This window comes from Bactrocera neohumeralis, chromosome 4 (genome assembly GCF_024586455.1).
Source record: "Bactrocera neohumeralis isolate Rockhampton chromosome 4, APGP_CSIRO_Bneo_wtdbg2-racon-allhic-juicebox.fasta_v2, whole genome shotgun sequence".
NCBI lineage: Eukaryota > Metazoa > Arthropoda > Insecta > Diptera > Tephritidae > Bactrocera > Bactrocera neohumeralis.
In genome coordinates this window covers 34766269-34786556 of record NC_065921.1, presented here as the reverse complement: position 1 = coordinate 34786556, position 20288 = coordinate 34766269, and the positions used below count along the sequence as shown (strand labels likewise).

The window sequence follows — 20288 nt, the reverse complement described above, 5'->3', positions numbered from 1 at the left end:
CATTGGCGCTAGAAGTGGGCTCACCGCCACACTCACATAGTTATATAGGCAAACCACAAGTGAATTGGGTGAGCAACAGTTGTTGTTGCTGTTGGCTGCTGTTGGTTGTTGTGTGGTCGGTAGTTAGAGTGCATGTGCAGTGGAGTGTGTGCGTGTTAGCCGAGTGCTTGTGCCAGAATTAGTTGCCTAAGTGGCGGCAATTGTGTGGTATTCGCACACTAAATGGCCAATTGAAGTTGCGACAAAATGTGGTCGAAAAAGTGATTGCGATTGCATGGCGCTTTTCGCTGTCTCTTTCTGTGCTCATGGTAGTTGTATATTTAATGAGTGAACAAAATGCGGTAAAGAAAATTTTTTATAATATATGTATGTATGTTGCACGATGTATGTGTCAACATGCATCTAGCAAGAATCTGGTGTATTTGATCCTTATAAGGTTTGTACGAAATGATTTCTTTTGAGGATATAAACCGACTTTTTTATTAAACATGTAGTTTTGGTAAGTGAGTTAGATATGGAAACCTGTCGTAATAGCAATATAAAATTGCGAGAAGAGGTGAGAATTTCAGAATGTCTTTAAATTTTATATTTAAATTTTATTTCAAGTACTATAAGCAATATTCATTTAATGAAGATAATATTTCCTGCAATATAATTTTTTCATTGAAAAATGGATGAGTCAAAACGTAGAGCTACACCATTAGGGATATATTTAGTTTCAATTACAACACTTATCTGTGTTATGTCAGTAAAATATCAAAAATTGGTAAAATAGCAGAATAAATAAATATTTCACGCTATGTGGAAATTGTGAATATTTTCGTTCATCATTATTCGGAAAGTTTTCGATACAAAACGGAAAATTATGTGGATTTTTATCTAACCTGGCTCTCAGTTAAGAAACTGCAAAACCGCAAATTTTTTGTTGGATAGTTCAACAAATATAGATATTTTTTGAAAATTTGAAAAATATAACGTGAAATGTATATACATATGTATACAGTTGGTAAACATATTACCCATAAAGTTATTAAAAATATTAATTGCGATAATTTTTTGTTCCACAATCAGAATCGAAAAAGTAACTGGTATAAACACTTAGCCATAGAACAATTACCTATTTTTTATACTATTTGAATGAGGTATAAGGAAACACTCTTGCATGGAGTTTAACTTACTTATTTCGGTATACTAGTGCAAGTAAGTCTTATGCCAAAGTACAGAGCTCAAAGGTAAATTTTAATTAATACTCCCTAATTTAGTGGACCTTTTTAAAAACTTTGTACATAATTGTAATTTTTCCTTTAAAATTAAGAAATATGCTAGTTTTAAAATTACTCGGAAACTATTTCGCTTTAACCGACAAGCCGTTCTAGCTGAGCATATGCTAAAACTTAATTTTTCAACGATTTCCTGCTAATAAGATTAACAGATGTAGGACCACTTCTAAAACGTTCATGCTCTACCAACATTCTTTTCGATAGAGTATCAACACCGAAATACTTCTCTAACAATTTCAGAATCTTTGCTACGTAATATTTAGCTAAGAATTTGCTGTTAATTGTTCCTACTAACAACACTACTCAACAGACTACTCTGCTTAGTGGTCTTAGGTATTTGAGGTATCCTGATTACGAATTTAAGCTCAAAAATTGTCCATCACGTACAGTAGTATGATACCTACACCCCTTGACTACAAGGTAAAAAATCCTATTTAGGAAATTTTTACTATCATTTTCGGTTTTGGTAAACTTAGCCAGAAATAGGCTCTAACATCGCAAAATGACTGTAAACTAATGTACTTAGAGATCAATAAATACCACGCAGGGACCTCTACAACTAAACGTGCTGCAGGCAAATCCAAAACAAAGCAGGGGACTAATTAACGCATCGAATTTGAATAGAATTAATCCCAAGCGATCTGAAGTGGACTTTTAATGTTTGCAGGAAAATCCAAATTTTTAAAAGCATTAGACTATAACAGACACGACCAGCCCAATCACAAAGTTCATATATGCTAATCCTTAAAATTTATTTTAATGTAATTTATTAAAAAAATATACAGAACTTTCAAAAAAATGTTCATCAAAAAATTATAAAATGCTTTTATAAGATACTATATTGCGCAATATAATGTTGCCGTAGGGCATAGCTAGACTATAATGTCCATCTGTAAACTAATAAAACAAAATTTTTGAGAAACAAACTGATAATAAAAACTACATATATTTCAAAGTAATTTTCGAAGTTTTTTTCAGCAAAAATATTTTACAAAACGAAATAGCTTAAAATGTAACGAAATACTCTTTCGTATGAATACAACACTATAGGAAATAAGAAAACAACTGGCTGAGTAAAGTGTAAAGCATTACATGAAATAAAAACTGGTATATGGATATACAAGTATTTGTAATGTACAGCAGAAGGCCGGGTTTGCCACATTCTAGAAGCATCAACACAATTAAACTGCGTTACTATTGCCTTTTGATTGCGAGGTCATAACTATAAAGACTACTGCTTTTACAGGTAAGCGAAAACATTTAAGTGAGGGCATTGCTCTGCTCCGTTCCAAGTATAATTTTGCCTGCATTTATTAGTCTTCTCACACACTCATACATCCATGTGTATATAAATAAGTGTATGTGATTTTACAAAATGTAAACATTGCCTCATTGCCCGCACCGGTTAATTTAATACTGGCAGCCGCTGAGAAGCAACTAACCGACTGCCATCTAACACTTTCGTTTGTCTGCGCCGTCGCTCCACCACCACACTTCGGCATGCTCCAATTGCGTTACGTCGGCTCAATGGAATTTGTGCGCATTGTAAAAACGTTAGCAAAATGTTTGTTTTGACGAGGCATAGCGATATGCAACGCTATAAAAAATCTACACGGAATTTTTAATATGTAATTCAGTTGCGGAGTAGCGGCTTTTAGCTGACATAATTTTTACAAAATTGCTTGCGTGATTTAAAAAAAATAATATTTTCATTGATATGTGACGGCGATGCTATTAAAGCGATTAGTTTAAATGCCCAATTTAACATTTATGTATATGTTTAGTCGTAAATATTGCGTGGCATATTCAAAAGACTTAAGCAACGAACTCAAGCGATTACTAGCGATTTAAGGATTTTACATATTTTTCCCTTTGGAGTAAAAAAGCAGACAGTAAGTAATAAGAAATTGCTGGAAACTAATGGCAGTTAATTTAATTTTTTAATTTAAAAGTGCCTCCTTGGTCACAGCTACTGCATTTTATAGCTCGTGCAACATGTTGCATGATGCAGTTAACAATTTTGTTCGCCAAATGGCAGCACCAAGTCTTCTTCTTCTTAATTGGCGTAGACACCGCTTACGCGATTATAGCCGAGTTAATAACAGTCGTTTCTTCTTTTCGATACGTGGCGCCAATTGGATATTCCAAGCGTAGCTAGGTCCTTCTCCACCGGGTCCTTCCAACGGAGTGGAGGTTTTCCTCTTCCTCTGCTTCCCTCGGCGGGTACTGCGTCGAATACTTCCAGAGCTGGAGTGTTTCGTCCATTCGGACAACATGACCTAGCCAGCGTAACCTCTGTCTTTTAATTCGCTGAACTATGTCAATGTCGTCATATATCTCATACAGCTCATCGTTCCATCGAATGCGATATTCGCCGTGGCCAATGCGCAAAGGACCATAAATCTTTCGCAGAATTTTTCTCTCGAAAACTCGTAACGTCGACTCATCAGTTGCTGTCATCGCCCAAGCCTCTGCACCATATAGCAGGACGGGAATTATGAGCGACTTATAGAGTTTAGCTTTTGTTCGTCGAGAGAGGACTTTGCTTCTCAATTGCCTACTCAGTCCGAAGTAGCACCTGTTGGCAAGAGTTATCCTGCGTTGGATTTCTAGGCTGACATTGTTGGTGGTGTTTACGCTGATTCCAAGATAGACGAAATTATCTACGGCTTCACGTTATGACTGTCAACAGTGACGTGAGTGCCAAGTCGCGAGTGCGACGACTGTTTGTTTGATGACAGGAGATATTTCGTCTTGCTCTCGTTCACTGCCAGACCCATTTGTTTTGCTTCCTTGTCTAGTCTGGAGAAAGCAGAACTAACGGCGCGGGTGTTGAGGCCGATGATATCAATATCATCGACATACGCCAGCAGCTGTCCACTCTTATAAAAGATGGTAGCTTCTCTATTAAGTTCTGCAGCTCGAACTATTTTCTCCAGAAGCAGGTTGAAAAAGTCACACGATAGGGAATCGCCTTGTCTAAAACCTCGTTTGGTATCGAACGGCTCGGAGAGGTCCTTCACGATTCTGACAGAGCTTTTGGTGTTGCTCAACGTCAGCTCACACAGCCGTATTAGTTTTGCGGGAATACCAAATTCAGACATCGCGGCATAGAGGCAGCCCCTTTCCGTGCTGTCAAAAGCAGCTTTGAAATCGACGATGAGATGATGTGTGTCGATTCTCCTTTGGCGGTTCTTTTTCAAGATTTGAATGGTGAAAATCTAGTCATTTGTAGATTTTTCAGCTCTAAAGCCACTCTGATAAGGTCCAATCAGTTTGTTGACGGTGGGCTTTAATCTTTCACACAATACGCTCGATAGAACCTTATACGTTGAGAAGGCTAATCCCACTGTAGTTGGCGCAGATTGTGGGGTCATCTTTCTTATGGATTGGGCATAGCACACTTAAATCCCAATCGTTGGGCATGCTTTCGTCCGACCATATTTTGCAAAGAAGCTGATGCATGCTCCTTATCAGCTCTTCGCCACCATGTTTGAATAGCTCGGCCGGCAATCCGTCGGCCGCTGCCGCACCAAGTACTCTCAGTAAATAAACACTCGGTAATTTCAATGGGATAACCACGTATAGTTACTTTCAAGAATACTGCAGGTGAGATGTCGTTGAAGAAACATTAAAATAGAAATAACAGTTGCTCGCTTTCGTTTAGTTATAACCTAGGTGACCTCCCGAACTTGGAATGTTTTGAGATTTTGCAATTATGAAAATTTTTCTTTTGGCTTACACTCGATTCGAGAGATTTATTAGTATTAGATTATTTTGGGTGGAAGACGAATTCAAGATATCAGAGTTGAGTTAAAATCGAACCAGACTTTTTAGATTTCTCCAAAAATCTAGAAATATTTCATATGAATATATAATATTATACCGTTAGATTCTGCTAATGAAAACTGGTCACTTTGACAATCAAGCTAGCTGATCACATTATTTAAACGTTTAACTTATTAAATTATAAAAAAAAATTTACAACTCAATTTTTTTGGTGGATTTGGTTTTGTTTGAGTTCGGAAACATTTAAATAAATGTTTTCTTATCAAAATTTTAGTTCAAAAATTATGAGTATAACTACGAGGTTAGAGCTATAATATATATGTATATATTCAAGGTATTAACTAGTCGCTCAGTTGGTTTTATCTCAACTTACAGCTACCAATTTCATGGTTTGTATTCTATATTCCTACTGAGTGATATATTAAGTGTTCAACTTCCTACTTCGTCACCAATAGAATTTAAGAGCTTAGAGGTGTGGATTACAAAGAAGATTATCTATTATTTAACACCTTCATATCGCCACGCTGAAGTGATAATTCATTCAAAATTACAACTTTTATCGCACTTTGTCCACGTGCCATATGCTACCGGTTTTACCCTTATCCATTGATCGCAGCATGATCTGGCAACTTTAACACCATCTCATGTTCGTGGTGTTGCGTAAGTTATTCTTTTGCAACAGCCTTTGCTGTTTACTTGCCGTCACTGCCTTCTAGTTGGCTTGCAACACAAGAGTCAAGTTTATATTTGCAAGTCCGTATGGCAAGGAAACCGACGCTTAAACGCTGTAGAAGGTGCAGCGTATTTATTTTGTTAGAATACGAGTGTTGTAAAAAACGAGTTGCCTGCCAACAAGCATTTTGTATTTGGCCAATTTAGTTTGTTCAAGTTCGATGCAATACAAAAAAACAAAAACAAAAAACAAACAAAGTTGTAATGTGGATAGATAAGAGCTCTATAATTTGGGCGGAAAGCTTTGAGCAGTTTATTATGTTTTTTGTGCATTTTTGGCGCATGGAAAATTTTTGCGAATTTCGATAAAACTTGTTTACAGTCAGTATTTTTCCACCAGCTTTTTGATGCCGCATTTTCAAGTGAATCTAATATTTTATTATGGTAATATTTTTACGATTTCTCTTCAAGTCTTGATTATTATGCATGGCAGTATTTGCCACAACGCTGCAAAATAGCATAAGCAAAAGTGTTGCAAATACTTCAAATTGAAAACTATTTTGCTTTTGGCTGGGAAGCCTTTGAAAGGGCTTAAAATATTCGATAATTATCAAACTGGTTTAAGTCAAAGTCGATATTTTATTGCTTTTCCTGATTAACTTTCATTACAAAAAGTCTATGCTGGGACACAAACGAAGGGTAAAACATCCGGCTTTTGTATGCCAAAGAACCACTCAGAAACGTCGTGGCTTTTAAGTCCCTTTACCAAGCCAAGCAGTCTATTATATTCAATAATCAATAAATAAATAATTTATGGTAAATTCACCAGTTTCGTTAGAATTCAATATCACAAATTAAGTCGTTTCACCAATACAAATAAGTATTTATACTCTATTCCTCTTGCATTCTCTTAAAGAAATATGTGAAGAGCAGAGCTAACTTGTCAAAATATTTACAAACTCATATGTGCAATTTACTGTACATAGTGAGACGAAACAAGATTTCGCAAAACACTCCATAACAAACATGTAAAAAATCATTAACAGTAAAATTTTAAAGAAACAGAAACTTGTTAGCGTTTCTTTTGTAAAATCGGTTTTATTATGAATACAAATTGCCTTTTAATACTTATATACATATATATATATATATATATGTATATATATATATTTTATATTTTAATTATGCAAAATAGCAGAAAGTGAAAAACAAATAGAACAACAAGAAAAAAACTGACTTCAGTTGTGCCAAAGCTATAATAATACCCTTCACGTGCGCATTTCTTAAAGCGTAAAAAAATTTTATTTTGATTTTGATCTGTCAGTTTGTATGTGCGGCAGCTAAATTCTATAGTGAACCGCTCTGAATAATTTCTTCAAAGATTGTGGCCTGTTAGGCAGTAATCTATGCAAAATTTCGTGAAAGTATCTTGTCAAAAAAAAAGTTTTCCATGCAAGTGAATCAACATATGGTGTAGTAATCTGATATCGGCGTTCCCGACAACTTGAGGAGAAAAAGACTTTTACAATATTTCGATATCTTCAAGATTGGTGTACTAGTTTTGCAGATTTACAGAAGAACATGGCTAAATCGACTCAGTTCGTCACGTTGATCAATTATATTGGGTCAACCACTAAGTCATTTTGGTGACAACAGCTTATCTAATTGAATTTTCACAGCCAATTTCACACCTAACTGCCTAACCATTACATATTTGAACAGCTGATATAGTAACGCCACTATTAATACTGAAATGTATTGTGATCAGCTGGACCAATTGAGTATTGCACTCAAACAGAAGAGACCAGAATTGATCAATGGAAAGGTTGTAGTGTTTCACCAGGATAATGCGAGACCTCATACAAGTTTGATGACTCGCCAAAAGCTTTTGCAGCTTGAACGGAATATGCTACCACACCCACCATTTTCTCTAGACTTGACACCTCCGATCTATTACTTGTGCCGGTTTCTGCAAAATTTATTATGGGCAACCTTCTCCTCAAATCAGGAAGTCTAAACTCACTTTAACCATTTTTTTGCCTACAAAGATCAAACATTTTATGAGCGTGGAAGCAATCTGATGCCTAAAAGATAGCAAAAGGTATTGGATTGAAATGGAGAATCTTATTTACTGACGTAGCCGCTACGCGGTTATAGCCGTAGAGAATGCTATATGTAATTTCATAAAATATTTTACACAATAAAAAAATCTTGTTTAAATTGTACTACGAAATACGAAATTACTTAGTTAACGATCCAATATATATTCTTTGTAGGGTCTCCGACGCTTCCTTATGGGTATTACAAACTTCGCACCAAACTTAATGTAATTGTTTAGGGTATAAAAATACGAAAACAATAAAAAAAGTTACGCTGTCTGGCTGATCAAAAACGAAAGTGTAGGCTGCATGGCTTCAAGCGAAATAATAGGATGAGTGATGCCGTTGGCGCTCATTTATTCACTCCGAAAGCGACTAATTTTGTAATGCCACATATGTATGTACGAGTATGTGTGTGGCAAAAACTCGATTTGCTTCTTTATTTTTGCCAACTCTTTTTTTTCATTTTTCGCTTGTAACTAATACTTGATCGATGGAATGGATTTCAAACTGTAGCTTTTATGCAATGAGTTGCAAATATTTACCGTTAAATTGGAAAATAAAATACGAGTATAAATACGTTGAAATTAAAATATATAATTAAGAGATTGTGTAACTTCTCGAAATGTTCGAATAATAATTAATGTTGATTTCGTTAATTGATATTTAAATTTTAATTGATTTGTTGCTAAAATATACTAAAAATTGGACTTTATTAACTGCATTTGGAATTTTTGGCTTTTCAAAAACAATAAATTCAAACTTATTTACATATATTTCTTAACTTAATAACTGCACTTTGTGTGTTTTTTTATATTTGCTTATTAGTATTTCTCACATTTTGAGCAATGGCAATATTTAGCGCAAATATTTGGGGCTGAAAGCTATTAACACATACTAGAGCGTTTGTTTATTTCAGTGTTTTATGCATATTGTGCATATTGTCACTAATGGACTCTACATTAATTGCATGCAAACGAGGGTTCACCATGGTGGCCAAGTTAAAAAGCATCCATCGTGTTAAAGCCAAGCTTAACTATCCGCTAAGCGAGCGCTCTTCAGGCCCCATTGCGATGGTTAAGTGCGAAAAGACAACAGAAAAAAGCCATAAAACTTAAAACGTCCGCTTTTACTAATTGAAAGCTCAGCAGTGACTGTGTGGTGTAAAATGCAGTGACGCATGAGATGAGCTAGCAGCGCTTGTGCTAGCGCCCGAAGATTTAAACGTTTCGGCATTTGTGTTGCTAGGAATGGTTTCATTTGGAATGATGCAACAATGCGGCACAAGTTCATGACCTGACCTTGTCTTACTTTTGTAAATTTCGTGCATATTAGGTAAACAAAACTAGCAAAGGGTACCGACAGGTCACCAGTGCAATGGAGGATTTCAATAAAATACTCACAAGCATGTTTCACACTGAGATCTGTAGGAAAATATTAAACTATTTTAGTATAAAGCGTTCGAGTTTTCATTAATTTTGTAGTTGGAGCTAAACTTCTAGTATCGACTAAGCTGTAACTTGATACTACGAACTCGAATTCAAGACGTCTGTATGTAATTAATCGAATTCAAAGCAAAATAAAATAAAACCGTCAGCGATGGTGTCTATAATTTTCAAAACGCAAGGTTTCATTTTGTTCCACTGTCTTCAGAAGCAAAGCCTATGAAGCTAGTTTATATTGTTGAATATTGTAATAAACTTGGAAAAGGACAATACTTTGAGCGACACTGATTGAGAAACTACTTTGACGCAAAAGACAATATTATTACACAATTTATATAAAAACCTTAGCAGATCGTCATAATCGGTCCTCGATGGCTACTATAATCAGTAATAAAATCGAAGTTTGTCAAAAATCCCTGCCGCATAAATGTTTTCTTACATGAACAAGCCTATCCATGCAAATGAAAATTTACATAGATCTTATCTGCGGTTGAATATTCTCAAGACTCTGAACAAGCGATTGAATGTCACAGCAATATCTTTCATCCATAACATTTCTCTACTGGGAGTTAAGGCCTTGCACATCGAGTTCAAGTGGCTAAACAACACCACTGATTAATATAAAAGTTTTATTTTTAAAGTAAACGAAGCGTTTTAGCTTTTAATTGGCTACAAATCTGTGTGTATTCGTATGAAATAAATTACCTTAGTTTAGATGCCGCTTGTCATATACCTGTATACATACATTTACTTAGGTAAAAATATTTATATATCTAAATATGCACGCATGCCGTTTTTCGGTTATCTTCTCATTTATCTTATTGCTGTTTACCTACTTCTCTCCAACTTCAATGACTCTTCATTACAAAACATGTTAATGTAGCTGTCGAATACGTTTATTTTGCCTTTTTGAATATTGTTTTAGACGTTTCTCTTTCAAGTATTGAGTAATTCCGTTATCATGCATTGTGTGATTTAAGGGGTGAGAAGGGTTTTAATTTTGCTTTGAATTTTTTTCTCTTAAACGAATGCAAAATATCACAAACATGTTGTGTTAAAATTCCAAGTCGGTTGAAGCAAAATTGATGAAGTTTTGAGTTGAGTTTTTAATATTTCTAATTACAATTTAATAAAATATTATTCAAATCAACGATGTGACCAAAATATGAGTTCTGTAAGCGCTGCCCTCGCCACGATATCAAAATTGTGCTTAGCGACTGTAACGCCAGGGTGGACAAAGGAGCTACTTTCAGCACAACGATCGCTAAATTCAGCCTCCAAGATGAAAGAATCCCAAATGGTTTGAAGCTGATCGATTTCGTCGGGATCCGAAACGTGGTTATCTGTAGTACTATTATAGATTCCAGTATAGAAAAATTCATCAAGCCACTTGGCTGTCTCCGGATCGAAAACGCAGCCGCGTCTGTGCAACAAAACAAATGTCAACAAATATAAGGAAGGTTCAACGACGGGAAGTTGCAATCATAGCAGACAGCCGAACGATTTTCTACTTGACTTGCACTCCTGCTCTCTGAGAGCACTCATCAGTAACTCAGTATAAGGGAATTGTGGGACGTCACTTCAAATTCCTTAAGTACAGCTGCTAACGAAAACATTGGTTTTCCGAAAAGGCAAAAGAACAGCTGAAACGATAAGGAGTGGCGTGTCGCAGTGGAAAGAAAACAGACTGCTTACCTCGCAACGTTACAATCGACCACAACACATGCGGAATGGGATAGAGAGCGAGAAATTGCGGCCCAAGCTATGCAAATACGGCGGCGCAAAACTGATAAGAAGCATGTATCAGCTTCTTTGTAGAATGGTCAGAGGAAAGCATGCCCGACGACTGGAATTTAAGTGTGCTCTGCCCAATCCACAAAAAGGGAGACCCCACAATCTGCGCCAACTACCGTGGGATTAGCCTCCTCAACATCGTATTTAAGGTTCTATCGAGCGTATTGTGTGAAAGATTAAAGCCCACCGTCAACAAACTGATTGGTCCTTATCAGTGTGGCTTTAGAGGATAGACACACCCCACTTTATGCCACTATATCTGAATTCAGTATCCCCGCAAAACTAATAATTGTTGAGAAAACTGTCACGATCAGGAAGGATCTCTCCTTTCCGCATGGATGAAAACACTCCAAGGCGTATTTGACGTAGTGCCCGACGGGGGAAGCAGAGGAAGAGGAAGAGGAAGATCTCCAAGGGGGAGAAGGACCTGGCTAACTTGAAATCACCAATTGGCGCCAAACATCGCGAAAAAAGAACGATTAGCGCGCTGGTGTAAACTCAGCAATAACCGCGTAACCAGTGTCTATGCCAATAAAGAAGAAGAGTATTCTTCAAATATCACACTATATTATAACTATATATATAATAATTACAATTGTTTCATAAAAAATCAAATCAATGGCCTGGATTTTACACGAGCTAACGCTTCTCCTTCTTAAAAATAATAAATAATATTGAAAAATATCGATCTTGAAGATTTATTTATTTCTCGAATTCTTCTTCTTTCTGTGCACTAAAAGTTATGTTCTGCATATTAGAACTATACTGGCATTTTCTTAGCAAAACAAAGTAAGTTCTTCATAAGGAAAAAATGTGAAATAAAAAATGACAGTTTTTATATAATTCGAGGTACTGTGATTAACGTCCAACGTTTGGGTTCCGGCACTTTTGTCTCTCAAATTTCGCGCTTCGCTGGACGCAGAAATTTATTGCGTACACTTTTGCGTCATTACTTTATTTTTACAACTTCATTTTCTTATTTCGTTGAGCATGAAAACGTATTGTAACGTTAGCCGATTCATCTATTAGCTTTAGGAAAAAAATGCATAAAGTTTAGTAATTAAACCAAAAAAGATATATTTTTCAAAGGAAAATTCCAGGTTTTTTGTTTTCAGCTAAATTCTTTTGTTAAGAAAAGCGATTTCAAAACAACTCAAATAAGGTGAGGTTCAATTAACAAATGTAGGCAAGCTATGAATAGAAATATTGCTCGATATTTTAAAAAAATATAAAGAAGAAGATATCTGGTAAAATTTTTCAATGGAAATCGTTACAGATTTGCATTTACAGAGTTTTCTAACGAGCATTATTGATTGCTATTAATCGGGTGCTGTCAAATACTTATCTATGGTCTTTAAGACGAAGTAAGGTAAACTTAATAAGCATTTGAACAATTTTTCGAAAACAAAATGTTCGTAACTTGACTTGATCTTTTAACAAAATATTTGATCAGAACCCAGCATCTCGGCAAACTAACTATTAGGTATTTGAGGGATATTTCTTTGTCGTAGCAAATTATTTGTTTGTCTCTTTATAGAAAATAACAGCAATAACTTAAATTAATATATTTATGTGTTGAAGACATACTTTGTTAGACCATTCTTTGTGATATCAATCATTCTATACTAGGCTTGATCAAGTTTGAATGAATTTCGTGTGTTTTGCCTTGAGAGGGGCTCCGACGAAGAGCTTTTGCGAGCTCTTCATCTTTAGTTGTCTATGATTCCTCTCCACCTAGGCACTCATACAAGTCTTATCGCGATTAACCCAATTAAAAATGAGGCTAAACTCTCCGTTATTAGCGCGCAGTTTATAAGTTGGAATTCACTATTAAAAATTATGCATCTATTATTGCATGCGAAGTGCGAACAAAGTTCAGTTAATTCTACAATGGCTGTTATTAGAAGCAATCTGCACTACACACATACAAATTATAATCTCAATACCACACACACACATCTTAATTAATATATTGACATTTAACCTTTTACAGTTAGCTAAATAGCGAAGAGTTATAAATAATCTGAAATACGCCACACATGTAATACAAAAAATGTGCGCTTTCCTCTATGCGACAAAAGACTTAAGCAACGAACCGCATTTCATTATGTGCTTATGATCGCTTTCGCATGCTCCCTTGTAAGCGCTTTCGCACGCAATTTCTGATATTTATTAAGTGCATGAGTCGACGACAGTGAAGTGCTTAGAAATCGAATATGCGAAAAAATTGCTCGTTCTCTTCAAAGCAAGCTTTTAAACATTTTCGGCAATGGAAGACGTCAACAGCCTAAAGGTTAAAACGGACTTATTTTTTTATGATGTGTACACTATTTCAGCAAATAAGTTCCGCAGTTGCATTATGTTTACAGTTAAACGATGCATTTTGAGGCAGAAGGCAAACATGCTGGTGGTTAACCAGCCAACACGGGCAGATGGAGTGACGCTTGCCAAGGAGTTGCGCGACAAAATCAACACGAATAAACACGAGTAAATAGCCATAAATAAACTTATAAATATGCAATAAATGAAGACACTAGTTAGCTGTTGTCTTAGGTTAGGCTTGTACGTACACGTTTGACGGACACTGCGCTTGCTCGACTGATGAATGTATGCTGTGAAATTATAACGTAAAAGTTACACCCGATTTTGCTGCTGCTGGCAGTAAATTAATTAAAAAATTTTAACTCTTCACAAACCCAGAGTGACTTGAAATCAAAAGTTGTTTGCTTTGATCACAATTCCACTTGAGAGCTTTCACGTTTATTTTTGCGCTTTGCTACGCACCGAGCAACGTCCGATTGTAGACTGAGCCCCAGCCACTGCTTGTCGGTTAATATGAATGGAACGGCCAGAGCAGCCAGCGGTGACGCCGACGTCGCAAGCACCACCGCTGCGCCAACAATAGCAAGCGACTGGTTGCGACCCCTGCGCGTCAATGCGGCACACTCGCATTGAAAGAGTTTTGTGTATGTGTGTGGATACAGCGTCACACTTGCAAAAATATACTTGCGCTTTTCGATGTGTAATTGGCCCGCTTTTTGGCTGCGATACGAGTAGTTTGAGTAGAAATTATAGCCATTAATATTATTGCCTCTACTAGACATCTGCTCGTTGTTGTTGTGCGCTTTAAGTTACTCTGCCTGCACAATTAGCTGCTTCCAAAGAAGAACGAAGAAATGCGCATGCGAAATATTTAGATATTCAAAAAGCGCAAGCTGCTTGCTGCCTGCTTTGCCTTTTACTTTTATTTTATGAGAATGCAAACAACTCGCGCACCGCAATCTTTGATCGGACGCGCTTGAACGCCGAAATTTTGAACGCTGTCCATCAAGAGAACCAGTTCAGCTGCAACGCCCTGCCGCATAGGGCTACCACTGTGCTGCATGCTGCCTCACCGCTTCGGCCGGTTCCGAGCCACACTTTGTTCCACCAGCGGCAGCTTACTAATTATCCAGCGGATTATTGATTTTCAGCTGCAAGCATTTCTAGTCGACTGATTTTTGATTGCTTTGTTGGTTTTTTCTGTCAACTTGTTTACTTTGTGCTTTGCAAGATATGAAAAATGTTAGTAAGTTGCAATCGTTGCTTTATCTTGGAGTATGCATTCGGTGTGTAAGTATGTGTGGGGGCACAGTGCAGACCCGCTTAAGTTTTTTTTCTTAATTTACGCTCCGCTTGCTGCTACGCTTGATAACAGGCTCAGCTGCCCTAGCATGGTTTTGATGCTGTTTTTTATGGTTTGATGCTTTGGATTGTGTTTAAAGTGATATGCGTTTTGTTTAAAATTACTTTAAATTATTTAATTGTTTCTTCTTGCATTCACGTTCACCTTGTATTATTTAATATGTGTGTGATAAATTTCCATAAGTTATATGAAGCTTGTCAAAAATATAGAGACCAATGTTAGGAATCTCAAAGATAGTTGCCACTTTAAGATGTGTCGAAAAAAGTGACATTTGTTGACAGATTTTAGTTCTAAAAAAAATGGCAGCAACCCTCGGAACGTATATAAAGACCTTATAATAGACATGTTGGTGCTCAGTACAAAGCAACACCTTGGAAAAGCTTTTGTACTAGCTTTGAAAATACCAACTAGGTGGAGAGGCTCAGAAGCAAAAGCTCCGCCTCGTCCAGTATAATTCGCAAGAGTAGCGGAGAGTGCACGGATATCTGTCAGAACTCATTAAAATATATAGTTTGTGTGCCCTTTCCTGGCTGTAAAGACGCGGTAAATCCTAGATATGAAAGGAATAGTTCGATAAACTTGCGAAGTGCGAACAAAGTTCAGTTAATTCTACAATGGCTGTTATTAGAAGCGATCTGCACTACACACATACAAATTATAATCTCAATACACACACACACACACATCTCTTCATCTTTAGTTGTCTATGATTCCTCTCTACCTAGGCACTCATACAAGTCTTATCGCGATTAACCCAATTAAAAATGAGGCTAAACTCTCCGATATTAGCGCGCAGTTTATGAGTTGGAATTCACTATTAAAAATTATGCATCTATTATTGCATGCGAAGTGCGAACAAAGTTCAGTTAATTCTACAATGGCTGTTATTAGAAGCGATCTGCACTACACACATACAAATTATAATCTCTATACCACACACACACACACATCTTAATTAATATATTGACATTTAACCTTTTACAGTTAGCTAAATAGCGAGGAGTTATAAATAATCTGAAATACGCCACATATGTAATACAAAAAATGTGCGCTTTCCTCTATGCGACAAAAGACTTAAGCAACGAACCGCATTTCATTATGTGCTTATGATCGCTTTCGCATAATCGCGCGTTTACTCCCTTGTCAGCGCTTTCGCACGCAATTTCTGATATTTTTTAAGTGTCGACGACAGGAAAGTGCTTAGAAATCGAATCTGTGAAAAAAACTTTATTTTCTTATTTCGTTGAGCATGAAAACGTATTGTAACGTTAGCCGATTCATCTATTAGCTTTAGGAAAAAATTAATAAAGTTTAGTAATTAAACCAAAATGGATATATTTTTCAAAATTCCAGGGTTTTTGTTTTCAGCTAAATTCTTTTGTTAAAAAAAGCGATTTCGAAACAACTCAAAAAAGGTGAGGGTTTTACGGAGAATAAAATAGATGTAATTCGACTATACAAAACTCTCGGTATGGACGATATTTAGAGCACGCTTGAAGTTCAGCTATGTGCCACACTTATGGAAAGAGGCTAGAGTAGTTTTCATAATGAAGGCGGGTAGCAACAACGTCAACAGAAGGTGTTTACATCGATAAGCTCAACTTCCGTACTGCTGAAAACGTTAGAAAATATCTTGGAAGTTCACATTAGGGCTTTAGCATCTCCTGGAAGCTTGTCCAAGGTAACACTCATAAAGAAAATTCAGATCATTAGATACTGCACTCCATATGTTTGTATTTTTAATATCGAAAGGGCTCTTGAATATGAAGAATCCGTTCTTGGAGTGTTATTGGATTTTTCTGGAGCATTCAGTAACGTTTATACAGTATCTATTCAGAATAGTGTCGAGTCTATAAGTGTTGCTCTTGCAATAGAACGTTGATAAACCCCCAAAGGTAATGACGTACACAGACGACATTGCAATCTTACTAACGGGTAGTTCAATTTTGTCTTGAAATGCATGAGTGTGGTGGACATAGCAAAACTGCGCTGCAAAAACCGCGGGACGTCTACGGACAGCAGGAGAATTTACACATAGAAGCAAGAAACAAGCGATTTCACCTCAACTAGGGTCACATCGATGGCAATGAAGTAGCGATCGGAATTGCAAGGAGTGGTGTAGAGCTGTCATCCCATAACGTGACTCACATTGGTAAACCCGTGCATTATAAGAATAGAAGAGACTGAAAAACATGATTGTGTAGCACATGCCTGTAGAATAAGGCTGAAAAATCGAGATGACTGCAGAAAATGTCAAGAGTAAGGAACCAGGGAAGCAATGGAGTACCTTTTGTGCACTTGCCTTGTCCCGCACTAACAATGCAGCGCTTAAATCATTTGGAACTCAACGACATGGCATATTGGAAGAGGTATCGGTAGTGAGGCTGTAGAACCTGTTGAGATTTGCCTCAATTGCTGGCATCCTGAACGATAGCTACTTCTTATGAACTACGCAACGCAACTCCATATGGTAACAAGTAAGAAAACTGGTATATGCGTGACCCATTAGCCTGCTAGAATAACCTAACCAAACTGCAAAACTCAATATAAAAATATTTGCATGTCCATATAATAACTGGTGCACCCTATAAACTTGATATAATTTCATACAAGGTGCGTTCCAAAGTAAACAGGACTTTTTGAATCTAGCGCCCCCTGGTGGCGCCATCTATATGTCGATTGGTGCGTTAGAATCTGCTATCTTTATCGATTGTCCAGTGAGAATTTCATGACATTTCATTGATTGGAAGTGAAGTTATTTCGTTTTAAGTGTCAGTATGTTTGTGTTATCGGTGCGAAAATGAGCTTCGAACATTTTTTTTTAAACTTGTAAAACTTTTACTGAAACGTTTCAATTGATGAAACAAGTTTATGGCGATGATTACCTATCCAGTAGCAGAGTGCATGAGTGGTTTCAACGTTTTCAAAGTTGTCGTGAGAACATAAATAACGATCAACATCTGGGCCAATCTAAATCCGTGATCACCGGAAATTCCATCGAAACTGTGTGTGAATTCATCAAAAATCAGCCGAAATCATCATTGAAATTCGTGGAAATGGAATTGAACATCTCCAAAACATCGATTTATCGCATTTTGACCGAACATTTGGGCTTACGAAAGGTGTATGCACGGTTTGTTCCGCACAAATTGGCTGACGACCAAAAATTGCTCAGAATCCAACATTCGAAGGACATCTTGTGACCGATTATTTGACCAAAAATCACATTTTAACCGTTAACCATTCCCCGTTTTCACCTGATATGGCACCGTGCGACTTCTTCCCTTTCGGAAAAATGCATTTGCCCATGAAAGAAAAGCGTTATGCAGACGTAGTGGACCATTCAAAAGGCTTGCACCGGCATACTAGCGGTCATACCAGCCAACGAGCTCAAATCACTCGTTCGGCATGCTTTTGAAGCAGAAGGAGACTATTTTGAATAAAATAAATTTATTTTGCCGAAAAACCCATTTGTTCCGTTTTTTTTAAGTCCTGTTTCCTTTGGAACACAACTTGTATATCATGAAAAATCATAAACCGTTGCATACACATCTCTATGCTAGATTCTTATTGCGCAATTAGTAAAATCGCAAGCACTCGCCATGAAGGTGAGCGTCTTGATAAGAAAGCTGCGATTTATATAATTGATATATGGTTGACCGCATTTATCTTTAAGCCTGCAACTTTACTTGAATTATAATTGACATTTGCCAGTGGAAATACATATAAACTTGTGAGTACTGCTGTCTAAAGTGTAGTTCACAATTAGTTTATTCTAATGGATATTTTTGAGTATATAAGAATAACAAAATAGACAACACAATAATCAGAGAAGATAGGTGTATCCCGCATTGTTCGTTCGTCCAAAATACTGGGAATATACCTTCGGGTTTTGTATCCTAATGCAGCTTTCATTTCGAAATATCGCCAATTGAGTATTCTCTAATGTTTGAATAATATTACGGGTTTCGAGCTAATAAATATAAGATAAAATATTCCTAAAAATTTTACAAAATTTCTTTAAATTCTTCATTAGTATAGTATAAGAAGTAAATTAATGTACGCACTTTCATTTAGATTCCAGTTTTTTGTTTTACAAAAGTACTCTAATACACCATTATCTGTTTCTTTTCTTACTTTTTTGCTCTATCCATGCAAACCAGCCTCGAAATTCTTTACAAATGGTTGAATTCACGCTGATATTATTATCTCAATATAGGACAAGCGCTCTCGTATGTTTAATGTATTACAATTTACTCGTAATAACCGATAAATACCTATTAGTGGCTAACATTTTATTTACTCTCAAACGATGTCGTAATTATACAAAGTAGCGATTATAAAAGGTGGACTAACTATGAGAGCTTGTTGAGTTTGGGAGTACCTAGGTTGGTGGTATTGTTCCTATATAATCGATTTTAGTTTGATTGCATACATACGAATATATACATATGTAAATAAGAAATATGAGTTGTGTTGGCAATAAAATGCAAAACCATTGCAATATACTTAGATACTCTCAGATTGTAAACAATAAACTCACAAGAAATATTTCGCGATCTCTGTAAAATATTATTTCATATAAATTTGCTATTGGGCATTTGCTCACCCATACCCCTATTACGGTTTTCAACTCCACTCGGTTGAATTGAAGTTGCTGCAATTAAACTCATTTTCGCTATTATGATTTTCAACTATTTTCAGTTCAATTTCGAGTGGTGTTGTCAATCTAAAAAATGAAGTTTCGTAAGATAGTTAAAAGTTCAAACTTTTTAAAGGAAAAATCAAAATAATTTTATTTGGTTATTGCTCACGAAAAGGTGAATACTTAGGTAAATGACATGGATGGAGTCATGTGTAGAAGTTCAGGAAAGTTCTCTGATCGCCATTCATTTGGGAGTGGCCAGAAACGATTCTTTTACATATGACTCAAGCAGCTCACGACTTCCGGTCTTTGACCAAGTATCCTCTGGATAGCCTAAGAACATCCGTTTGAAGGCTAGCTAATGTGAGAAGGCGAAATATCCCCTACATAGGGTTGTGCGCTGGGTTTGGGACCCGCCACGTAAAAAACACTACCAATGAAAACTAAACGACAGCCTCGAAATGACATAACTTTTGATTTATTTTACGATGACAATAATATTGGGGCCAAAACTGATGTGCTGCGTAAAAGGAAAAGCCTTCGTGATCACTCAAACTCTTTAGAACTTCCTAACACCAAGTAATTAAGTACCCTTCATTGTCAAAAGTATGCTCAATAATGTACAAAATATTCGACTAAGATTACTCAATCCGTATTTAAGAAATAATTTCGCAAAAAACGTAATTTTTTTACTATGAATCTTGTTTTAACATGGCAAACGTTGTCGGAACACCTAGCCGTGGTTCCTCAAAAACTAACTAGCATAAAGAAGTCAATGTTCTTACCCCGTACTGCTATTCTCCCCAACTTTAATGACAAATTCAAAGGCTCTGAGTATAAAAAGAGTTTCGAAAATTAGGTGAAGCATTGGCAAAAGTT

At 36.4% G+C, this 20288-nt stretch overlaps 1 protein-coding gene across 2 annotated transcripts in view; it reads right to left on the bottom strand.

Annotated features, from left to right (window-relative positions):
- LOC126755127 (putative fatty acyl-CoA reductase CG5065) overlaps positions 1-13901 on the bottom strand; it is a 32771-nt gene extending 18870 nt beyond the window's left edge. The window contains exon 1 of one of the 2 annotated variants that reach the window (XM_050467476.1): positions 13650-13901. The gene's annotated coding sequence lies outside the window, so the exon portion shown is untranslated. The remainder of the gene's footprint in view (positions 1-13649) is intronic. The other variant, XM_050467475.1, reaches the window with a different exon arrangement.
- Between the last annotated feature and the right edge of the window lie 6387 nt (positions 13902-20288).